General features: G+C 39.0%; 1 pseudogene; it reads left to right on the top strand.

Moving 5' to 3' along the window:
* The first annotated feature begins 5,965 nt into the window (after positions 1–5,965).
* Positions 5,966–9,800, top strand: LOC147902065 (uncharacterized; annotated as a pseudogene).
* The last annotated feature ends 1,830 nt before the right edge of the window (positions 9,801–11,630 follow it).

Raw genomic sequence — 11,630 nt, 5'->3', positions numbered from 1 at the left:
GAGAGTCTCCCAATCTGAGTGGATAGAGTTTGGAAGGTTCATGGATATCTGGGACTATCTAAGCTTCCTTTCTTTCACAATTGGGAAGAGATGTAAGTTGCCATCACAAAGTTCTTTTTTGGATAATACTGGGACTAGGAATGTAGCAGTTGCACATCCCCTGATGTATTGAGACTAGAGCATAATGATTCTTTTTGTGCCCAAATTTGTTTTCTCTCTCTCTCTCTCTCTCGGAAAATAGCTGAAGGAACAGTATTCCAAATGGCAATAGTGATGATTAGTAAAGGGGTGGTAAAGATTACCCTAATTTGTCTTGGACTTAAATGGAGTGTTGGTAAGTTGTTTAATCTTGTTTTGATTATGATTTAATTTGCAATTATACTTTGTATCAAGGCTGGTTACTTTTTGAATAGGGAGTGTGACATTAGTGTTAGGCCAATAACATACTTTGTGGAGTAGTGCGCTTGTTATTATTGCTCACGAGGAAGAACTAGATTCAAAATGAACTCGGGGCTTTCATTAACATAGAAATGTACCTATCACATGCATTCAACATAAGGAATATTTAAATAGGAAGGACACATAAATTTACTTACAGAGGGAGGCTTTTTAAACCTAAAATGTTGATTTATAGAAGGGTTGTTTTTATTTGTATATTGTGCTAAGTATCTTTGAAGCATGAAATTAACTTAGGTATTTGGGATTATGTGAGTTGAGTTTGAATTTTGACCACCTACCACCACTGACGTCCTCATCCATTTAACCCCCGTGATAACTGATATTTGTAAATATATTCTGCCCACTGAAATATAGTTTGCATCAACTGCAAGATTTTGCCACATGTGAATTAGAAATGTGTCAAACAAATAAAAAAGGCCATAAAAGGTGTAACATTGAATTACTGTGTAAGTAAGGATTTTGATATGGCAAGTTAATATGTCCCTTGGAGTTTGTATGTGCAATGAAGCAAGAGCTATTGATTCGTGCAACATTTCCCATGTATGACAAAAAATAATGTATAAAAAAACAATGCTTTTTCAATGTAATATCAAGACCTTGGAAGTAGTGGCCATAAAACCTTGTTGAGCATTTTTTTGGCTGCTAGGAATGGAAGTTGAATCAGATACGAGGAGTGCCACTCCCTTGCTCCTTATCCATGCATGTCTCCCTTTAGTCCCCCAAAAAGGTAGCTTGAATTTGAAGGAGAGGCCACAACAATGCATATTATATGTCATGATATTGTGGAGCAACCCATGCTTACAATTTAATTTTCCACCCACATCAAACAATGCTTATTCCCCTTTCTCCTCCCTTTCTCTCAACCACATATGAAGAAGCTTCCACACAAGCGAGGGGTGAAGGCAACCACCTCTAATATCCCCATATGGAAAAATCCTCAAAGCACACAAATGTATATCTAGGCCCCCTCAAGGTTTGAATACTCAAACAAGTAAGTCAACATCTCTATATTGACCATGAGTCCAGTTCTCTAGGCTGTCCCTCCATAACATACCATTGCCAAACAATAAATGTCATTAGCAAGCATAAGAATTGCCCATGATGTTTATGCCAGCTTGAACTAATCAAATCCTTCAAATGCCAAGGAAAGCCCAAGAGGAGGTACATGGCAAAAGTGTAAAACTACCAAGGGGTTCCATACTCGTGACCTATTATAGTTGCAGAAACTTGGGATTTATTTTTGTCATGATAAGGTTGGTCGAATGCTTGGAAAGAAGTTTCTAATGTTTGGAAAAGAATTTCAGTTTATGTCAAATAGCTATTTTGGATTTCCAACCATGTGCTTAACCTTGGGATGATTGCTAACTCCAGCTGGGTTGATTGGGATGTTGATGATGCATGGTAAACATTTCTGAACATGGTTTATTTTTATTCCCTTTTGTTCCTATAGAAAGAATGGGGGATAGAAGAGATGCATCATGGCACAAAGAGTGAGAGCACAAGTGAGGCAAAATCCATGTATTAGAATGAAGGAATGACCTCCATTTTATAGAAAGAGAGGATAGTGTAGTCACCTCCCCTATATCAATGGCAATCAGCCCATACATCAGTGGGACTAGCCTAAATCAAAGGAACCTCCTATGTGGGGGCCTTTGGCTTACATCATCACTTAGGTCACACACTAGACACATCATAGCACTAGATGTGCCTCTACAACACACACACACACGCATGTGACTCCCCTAGATGCACACATGCACCATAGAGCAAGCCCTTGACCATATTTATCCCAACATACTCCCCCTCAAGGGTTTGCCTCTTGCAATGTCAAGGATACATCTGGTCTCATAGTTTCTCATGCTATCTCATGGTGGTCACACATGGCCATATCATGGTGGTCAAGGATAAATCTATGTCTAGGATCTCATGCTAGCAAAGGTGCCCAAGGGTCAAGGTTTACAAAACTGGGATAGACCAAACACTCACATGGCCTACATCATATGGTGACCAGAGGTGATTTACAAAAGACAAAACATATGACATTCTTTTTGGGGTACTACTCTAGGCAGAGAGCCTCGAAATCTGACCAAGTCATGATAAACAAAAATTCAAAGACAAGCTGCTTAAAAGGCAAAGTCCTTGTCTTCTACTACAAAGTTGGATGCTTCTTTTGCTGATGGAGTTCTCTCTTCAACCAGATTTGACATAGTCCTCTTCTTCTCATTGCAAAACATTTTAGAGTGATTATTCTTTCCACAATATGGGTTGATTCTATAACAATCCTTCTCAAGGTGATTGTTTTTCCCACAGTGTTTACAAGCCTTGTACTTGCTCTTTGAAAACCTCATTGCAAGTGCCTTTGTATGCATTTTGCCCATTCTTGAAGTGTTCTTTCTTTCCTCTTCTTGTAAGGCACTAATGATGCCTTCTAATGAGGATTGAGGAAGATTCTTCAAAGTAGTAACCACATAGTCAAAATCTTGAGGCATGCTCTTTAAAAGCACTACCATAAGATCATCCTTAGTGACAAGGGAATTAATTGAAGCTAGTTGTGTCATAATACTTCTCATAGTGTTGACATGGGCAGCAACATTATCTCCCTCCATTTTAAGTTCAAAGAACTTAATTTTTAGATTTAATTTGGAAGTATGAGAGCTAGCACCAAACAATGTCTAACTTGTGACATGCTTTAAGAGGGGATTCCAAATCTGAAATGTGGTGTACATAGTCATCACCCAAACCTAATGCAATGATGGCATCGGCTTTCGCAATTCACTTTGCATTTGTAGGTGTGGAAGTAGAGTCAGTGGCTTTTCCTTTACCTTTTGTTGTAGTTGATTCACATTTCTAAGAGGTTTGAGTTCCTTCCTTGACTAAGTCCCATAGATTTTCCTTCATAAGCATAAACTTTATCTTCATCTGCCAAGTATGGAATCCTTGGCCATTGAACTTGTCAATTTTATAAGTAGCCATGAGAGGGTCTTACCTTTGTCAGGCAATGTCTACTCTCTTACAACCAGTATCTCTCAACACAAGTCACCTATCTTCAAAATGATAATTATCCCTTTGCAAATGGCACTCAAACATAGACAATGTAAACATCATCACCATAAATGACAAGTACCATGACACTTGTGGAGTCCATTTTGCAGTCAATACTTAGTCAAATAGAGATCTATTAGTGCAGCCAGCTAAAACAGATATAGAATAAAAATTTTGACTAGTCAAACCTCTGGGATGGTCAAAGTTTGACCATATTTTGACTGTTTTTCCCAAATCGAATAATCTGAAGCTGGAGGGTGCAATTGAGGCTGTAGAGAAGGGCATTAAAGGGGCTTTTAGAGACAAATGAAAGGCCTAACGTTAGAGAATATCCTTAGGAGAGGATAGGTGAAAAAACGGGCTACATTGTATGTGGGAATCCGACTTTTTTTGACTGGTCTTTTGCTCTATTCTCAGAATTATGTGGACCATTGTCCACAAAAATTCATCAGCACCTTCCCAAGAGTGTCACCTAGCAAGCCCTTAGAGGAATTGATGAGATATGGCACCATCAGACTGAATTGCATGAAATTTCCACGAGCAGTCTGAGTGTTGGCACAGGCAGCAGAAGCCTAATTGTGTAGATCCCAACAGTGAAGACATGCATCTTAACTAGATAAAGCTACAACATAAAGAGTTCTAAAAATTAATAGTCGGATGTTGAGATATGGCACCTCCAATGGTCATGCCATAAGAGAGCTGAAACAAAATGAAGGTGATGAAGAAAATGAAATCTTGGGCTCTAGGTGTGACTCTAGGAGCTAGGTAGGATCGACCTTACTCTGATACCAAATGTAGAAGAGTGTGGGATAGAAGAGATGCATCATGGCACAAAGAGTGAGAGCACAAGTGAGGCAAAATCCATGTATTAGAATGAAGGAATGACCTCCATTTTATAGAAAGAGAGGATGGTGTAGGCACCTCCCCTATATTAGTGGCAATCAGCCCCTACATTAGTGGGACTAGCCTAAATCAAAGGAACCTCCCATTTGGGGGCCTTTGTCTTACATCATCACTCAGGTCACACACTAGACACATCATAGCACTAGATGTGCCTCTACAACACACACATACACACACATGTGACTCCCTAGATGCACACATGCACCATAGAGCAAGCCCTTGACCATAGTTATCACGACAGCTCTTGCATTAGAAGGCCAAACAATAGTGTTTTCTATGTGTGAGGAATTTGTTGGGATTCAAAAAAGAAATTGGGAATGCTTTCATTATTTTTGTTGCTACGATTCTCCTCTCACAGCCCCAAGTGTTATTCTCTGGCCCCCTCTCTTGTTGTCACTTACGCCTCACCTTCACCCTTCGCATGACGACCATCATTGCTTGCTACAACTAGATCTCGATTGACGTGAGATAGTTAGCTAGTGATATACCTAAGCCTTGTGTTTGGTGGTACCTCTCGTGGGTCTCGTGCATTTTAGATGCTTGGTGGCGATTTCTTGAAGTGTCAGGATTGTGTCCAAAGGGCTGGTGTAAAGTGAAATCTAGCCTCAGGAGCACTCTAGTCTCTTGACACAGTCTGTGATTCCCCTAGCAAAATGATGATGAGCTAGAATCAAGTTGTCTAATGCATCAATTCTAAGAAATATAGCCTCAAGAGCACTCTGTTCTTTTGACACGGTCTTTGATTCCCTTGGTAGAATGCTGTGAGCTAGAATCAAGTTGTCTAATGCATTAATTCTAAGTAATCTAGCCTCAGAATCACTCCGGTCTCTTGACATGGTCTGTGATTCCCATGGCAAAATGCTGAGAGATAGAATCAAGTTATCTAATGCATCAATTCTAAGCAATCTAGCTTGAGGAGAACTCCGGTCTCTTGACATGGTTTGGATTCCCCTAGCAGAATGCTGATGAGCTAGAATCAAGTTGCCTAATGCATCAATTCTAAGCAATTTAGCCTTAGGAGCACTCTGGTCTCTTGATACGGTTTGCGATTTCCCTAGCAGAATGCTAACGAGCTAGAATCAAGTTGTCTAATGCATCAATTCTAAGCAATCTAGCCTCACGAGCACTCTGGGAGTCTTAACACGGTCTGCAATTCCCCTGGCAAAATGCTGATGAGCTAGAATCAAGTTTTCTAATGCATCAATTCTAAGCAATCTAGCCTCAGAAGCACTCTGGTCTCTTGATACATTCTACGATTCCCCTGGCAGAATATTGATGAGCTAGAATCAAGTAGTCTAGTTATATTATCATTTAGCAATTATTTAGATGTGTGTGTGTGTGTGTGAGAGAGAGAGAGAGAGAGTCAGTCTTATGAAATCTTATTCCAATGTCATGTGCAAAAGGTGACATGGCTGAGATTAAGAGTTGTAAGAAGCTTACATTGTCTGAATATAAGTTCAAGGGTCGAATGTGAAAAGTATTCTCAAAGTGCCTTTGTATGTGTGTGCTATCCAAAACCCATGAAGAATTAGGAAAATATTTTGACTCAGTGGAAGGAGGAATGGATAATCTTTTTGTGGATCTTGGTTCAAAAGTTATAAGCATGATGAAGGATGAAGATCCAAAATGGAACATGGGCTACACATTTTATGATAATTTATGTGTGAGTGTTCGCACAGAACTTGGGAGAATCAAAAGTATTTATGGAAAATGGATAGACACAACAAATCCAAGAGAAGTCAGAAAACATGAAGAGCTCATTGATTGGTTTTTTTTGAAATGGAAAGCACTTATGGCTTCAAAGAAGAAATCATTCCATGCTTCTTCTTTAAAACATCATGTCAATCCCAAAGGATTGAGAATTCCATCTTTGATCTTTTTAGAGAAGGAGCATATTCACATGCAAGAAAAAGACTATGTGTTAGGTGAAGGCTCATATGGAAAGGTGGTGAAAGGTAATATCATAGGCATAGAATGCTTTGATCCAAAAGAAACATTTTCCATTAAGCTTCTCAAGGTGCCAAGTGATGGAGTGGAGAGAAAATCCATGAGAGACATCAAACATTGAAACAATGCAAGCTCAATAACCACATAGGGGATTGTTTGCACAATTGCTTGTGTGATAAATCCTCCCAAATTGGTGTACCAGTATTGGAATGGTGATACATTGGACAAATGGTCAAGGTTGAATGCCATGAACTCAAACTATGTGGGAGAAGAGCTAAACTATTTAGCTAGTGTACACTCTCATGCCCTAAATCTAGCCGGTACTTTGATAGGGACTCTAAAATATATGCATGCAAAAGGCCTTTTGCACAATGACTTACATCCAAAGAACATAATGCTTCACTTTGATAGTGAGTCTGACATGGTCTTCATAGGAATTATTGATTTGGGCTTAAGCAAGAGAGACAAGTATGTTAATGATGAAAAGGATAGATGTGATCGTCAATTCACAGAGAGATGCATGAAAAGAAAGTGGTTAGCTCTTGAGCTATATACTTTTCCATTTGCAAAGTTTTCCACAGAAACTGATATTTATGCCGCAACTCTTACATTAGAGAAGTTGTATCGGTTGGCATATAATTACTTTGTCCATATTGAAGATACAACTAAGTTGGATCACTTGAAGCGATGGTAAAAAAGATTAGAAGAAATGAGACATTCTGTTCTCAAAGCTAGGCCTACTGCATCAGATGTTACTCACACATTTCAAGCTATATTCAAGGAGACAAGTGAAAGTGCATTACGGCATGATGCAATGTAATATTTTGTGTTCTACTTACGATGAGTGCATTGCATTCTTTATGTAACTATTAAAAGTTTTTTTTCTTATCTAATACACGATCCATTTACATGTACTGAGAACATGATGTATTGCACTTTTTATGTAGCTATTAAATATATTTTTTTCTTATCTAATACATGATCCATTTACATGTACTAAGAGCATGATGTTTTTTGCAATAATCATGAAGTCACTACTGATGTAGCCATAGAGAAATTGTACACAGATGGTACTACATACGCAGAAGGCCCTAGTGTTGCAAAAGCTGAGGGTGACAACATAGAAGACGTGGGGGTTAGAGAAGATCCAAAAGAAGTTGGGAAAGAGAGTGGCAGAGTCAAAGCCACTTTTGTGGTCAGGCAATAGGGAAGGAGAGGGATAGTGCAGTAGGGAACGAGAGGGATAGTGCAAAAGGCAGCATAGATGTAGATGAAAGAAGAGGAAAAATTATGAAAGGTAAGGACATGATCGGGGGGAAATGAGTACCCATGGGTGGGATGGATGTAGAAGCTACAATGTAAATTGGAGCTATATGTTGTGATGTAACTTCCAACAAAGTTTGTTATTTTATCATTTGACCATGTAGATAAGAATTATCTATCCAAATTTAATGAACAATGTGTTTACTAGCTTCATTTTGGAACTTTGTTACAAAGATATGATATTTCACACGACTTCTGATACTTTTATGTTTTCTTTAAAAAAAATCGAGCATGGTTATAGTATCTAGTGCATGTTATTGAATTTCTATGAGTGTGGTTATATGATCTAGCAATGGAAAATCACATACCTCAAGGGTTCCCTCCTCAATCTCCCCCTTTGGATCCAATGCTTCTAGCCCAAGCCACCCTAGCACCTCCCCAACCTCGACCAATCTCCCACATCTTAGCTAAAGGCCAAGCAAGCTCCACCAAAGGACATGGGTAGGATGTGTACCTCTTGTAGGACACTGAGAGGATATATATTTTCTCAAGAGTTTGCAAGTAGGTGTGTATATTTTGTATGGGCCATGTCTCATAGGTTTGATTCAAGGTGTATTTTAGAACATGCATGTATATGACATAGAGGTATATGTTTACTTGAGACTTGGCTGTTGTCTCACTTTTGTGACAATAGTAAAATATGGCTACTAAGAGAAGATTGTAAAGTGAGGCATTTTCTACTTATATCCTCTAAAAAATCATGTATTGGGGTTTTTCCATCTTAAATCTAATGGTTCTTACAAGGACTTGAGAAAGAAGTTATCATCCATGGTTCATGTCATCTAATCAATTTTATGTCTTGCTTTAGGTGTTCAAGCAAAAACTTTAATTGAATACACTTGTGGGCTTCATGGGATCTTTTTACAAGATTCAAGTGATTAATGATGACAATGACAAGGAACTAGGCCTTGTGAGAGTGAAAAAAGGGACATTTGAGCCCACTTTTGCTATGATTCAAGAACAAATTGAGGGAGATGAGCTTATGCATGGAGCCTTTGAGTTCATAGATAATAAGTATATCTTGAGCAAAAGGCAAGAAGAGAGGTGGACACTTGGTGATAGACTTGTGATCCACATTAAGAGGAGTGGTATGAATATAAAGGGAACATCGTCTCCAAAAATAAGAGACAATGTACTGAAGCAAACATTGAAGGAAAATGTGACACCCAATGCAACCCATATTTAAAGATTTCTAGTACACTATTGAGGGCAAGTGATCTTGAGCATTGGCAACAAGAATGCATTAGAACAAGATTGAAGTTGAAAGTAATGAAAGTCCCACAGGATGATAGATTTGAACTACACATGGAAGACTTTGATGGACAACTCCATGTACGGATTTGGTGTCATGAATGTGGTTCACTATATGGAAAAGGCTCAATAGAAGGGAAGAATGCTACATATAATTGCTTTGCTAACTTCATGAGAACCCACATATTGGAGAGCAAAAAACATGAAAATAATTACATGGCTTATCATGGGCTTTGGAAAGAAGCTATGCAACATGTAGTGGTCAACCATGGAAAGTGTGACAGATAAGAGATAGAGGCTTCCATAGAGAAGCTACATTCCTATATGGTGACAAATGAAGGTATCCTTTTCTTCCCTTTCACAAGTTGAATATTGTTTTAAAAAGAAGCCTCAAATCTATAACTTATGTCATGTTTTTTGTAGGTTGGGATTTTGAGGTGGTTGAGGTCACATTGCAGACTTCAAAGATAAATACTCGAGTGAGATGTAAGTATGATGATACATGGCTACCTTTGTGCCCTCCAAGGTCAGATTTTAATACTATTCTTATGGAGCACACGACATCCATCTCACATAACAAGGCAATTGCAAAAGAAGTAGAAAGTTCCAAGCCATTGTTTACTGGCTTATGAGGGGGTCCTCAAAAGGGGAAGGAGCATGATCCCAAGCAAACATCTCTCAGCAAGTTTATGGTTTCTACAAAAATTGACTCCTCTTTTCAAAACAATCATGAAGAAGGTGGAACTTCTTCTCTTGATTCTTTCACAAGTTTGAATATATTATGTTGGGGTTTGTGGAATCACGAGATTACAGTGAAGAGAAAGAATATTAACATAAAGCCTTTGTTGGATGACCAATGTGGTGGTAAGCTTTAATTTGTAGAGCCTTATAGTAAGGCAACCTTACATGATAGAAATGCTAGCCTTCACATAGATGGATGCTTTCGTCACATTAGTTGTCCACATTTTCTAGTAATGGTGGACAGCCATTTGAAGCCTTCTCATGCAACCACTGGAAGGAGATACCTAAACTTCAAGATTTTAGGACGAGAGTACACAAAGAGAAAATTGTTGATAGGCAAAGAGGCAATAGAGGAATAGAATTTGGAAGAAGACGTTATTATCTCACTAAACAAGAGCTTAGACAAACAACTATAGTGGCAAAGAAACATGCAACAGATATTGCTTTCAAACTATGGTCCACCAAGTCACAAATTACAATTCTTCTGGTGAGAATACGAACTTTAAGGGAAGCAAGCATGGAGTCTCTTAACCAGAAGGATGTGAAGAGGTTTTGTAACAATATATTGGAAGCCCATAGATTAGGAAAATTTGTTGGTAAACCTACTCTATGGGACTTCTTGCAAGATGTAGCTACAAATATGTTGAGGTCTACTGGAGGGAAAAAATACAGTGAAAACACGAAGGCTATATTTTGAGGTTGCAAAGATGTGGTGTGGACCGATTTCCTAAGTGCGAACCTTAATGGGACTTCACTATCAACAACAAAAAGAGGAAAAGACTTGCTACACAATTTGTTTTATGCATATATGGCTATGTTTTTTATGACATTGATGAAATCTATGAGAAGGAGAAAGCAAAACATGGGATCACATCAAAGATACCCTTCATCTTAGTGGAGGATGAGACTACCAAAAGAGGATGAGGTAAACGTAATAGCCACAAAGTTTTTGTTTTGACTACTAGCAAGAGGGTTTGTAATCAGCTTTTTTTGCATCTCCTATGAATTATTTTGGTTGTAGGTGGAATCCGAAGAATGACATGAGGGGGAAGAGAGGAGCACTCAGGAAGGGATAAGAGACACCGTATATGGTGGATCAAAAGCTACTCGATCTTATTCCTCTATTATATATATATGAGTATACATGGGCACTATACAAGTGGGTGGGCACACTGCCCTTTACCCCAACAACCTCCCACTTAAAGGCAGTGTGCCTTTAAGGAAGTATAGTACACATATAATACAATCAGCCATAGGCTGAAAAACAAGATGACCAGACCATCATCCTATGCCCATCGGCACTTTACAATGTGCAAAGTGCATAGAGGATAAGCTGCTAGCAGACATCAGGTTTACAGGATAGAAAATGACAAGCTGTAGATGCATGTCAACCAAGATCTCATGACAGATCTCACTAGGAGAGTGAACTCTCACCACCACGTGCTCCTATGCTAAGTCCATAGCACCCGAACTATCACTGTTCAAAGAAAATGTCTGTGTACCACCTGTGACCATAAGCACACGACCTACAATATACCTCTGCTGGTCTACCCAACCTGCATCACCTACATGCTGCTCTTGGAAGCTTAAGGACCTGATGTCCACAACCGCTTCCCTACTGTCAAAATCTGCCATAATCATGCTACCAACTCCCACTGCAATGGAAGCAAGAATTGGAAGTGTAGCCCCAATGGCAAACATGTGAGAACCAAGCCTCAACATAGTCATGGATGCATGAAGTACTATGGCTACCATATCAACCATAACTTGCTACTCAACTAATCTGTGATTGTCAAACCTGCTGTGTTTCAAGTATGGAGCCAATACAAGCAATGGAGTACTCAGTAACTTCCCCCTCTCCATACTGAAACAACCAAGTATCTGACAAACATCATCAAGACCATGCAGCTCCCACTACAAAGCATCCCTGTCCATAAGGAACCATATGGCAAGTAACCTCAGAA

Source organism: Dipteris shenzhenensis, chromosome 5 (genome assembly GCF_047967505.1).
Source record: "Dipteris shenzhenensis isolate YYH24624 ecotype China chromosome 5, Dip_SZ_1.0, whole genome shotgun sequence".
NCBI classification, from domain to species: Eukaryota; Viridiplantae; Streptophyta; class Polypodiopsida; order Gleicheniales; family Dipteridaceae; genus Dipteris; species Dipteris shenzhenensis.
This window is presented reverse-complemented; position numbering and strand designations above follow the sequence as displayed.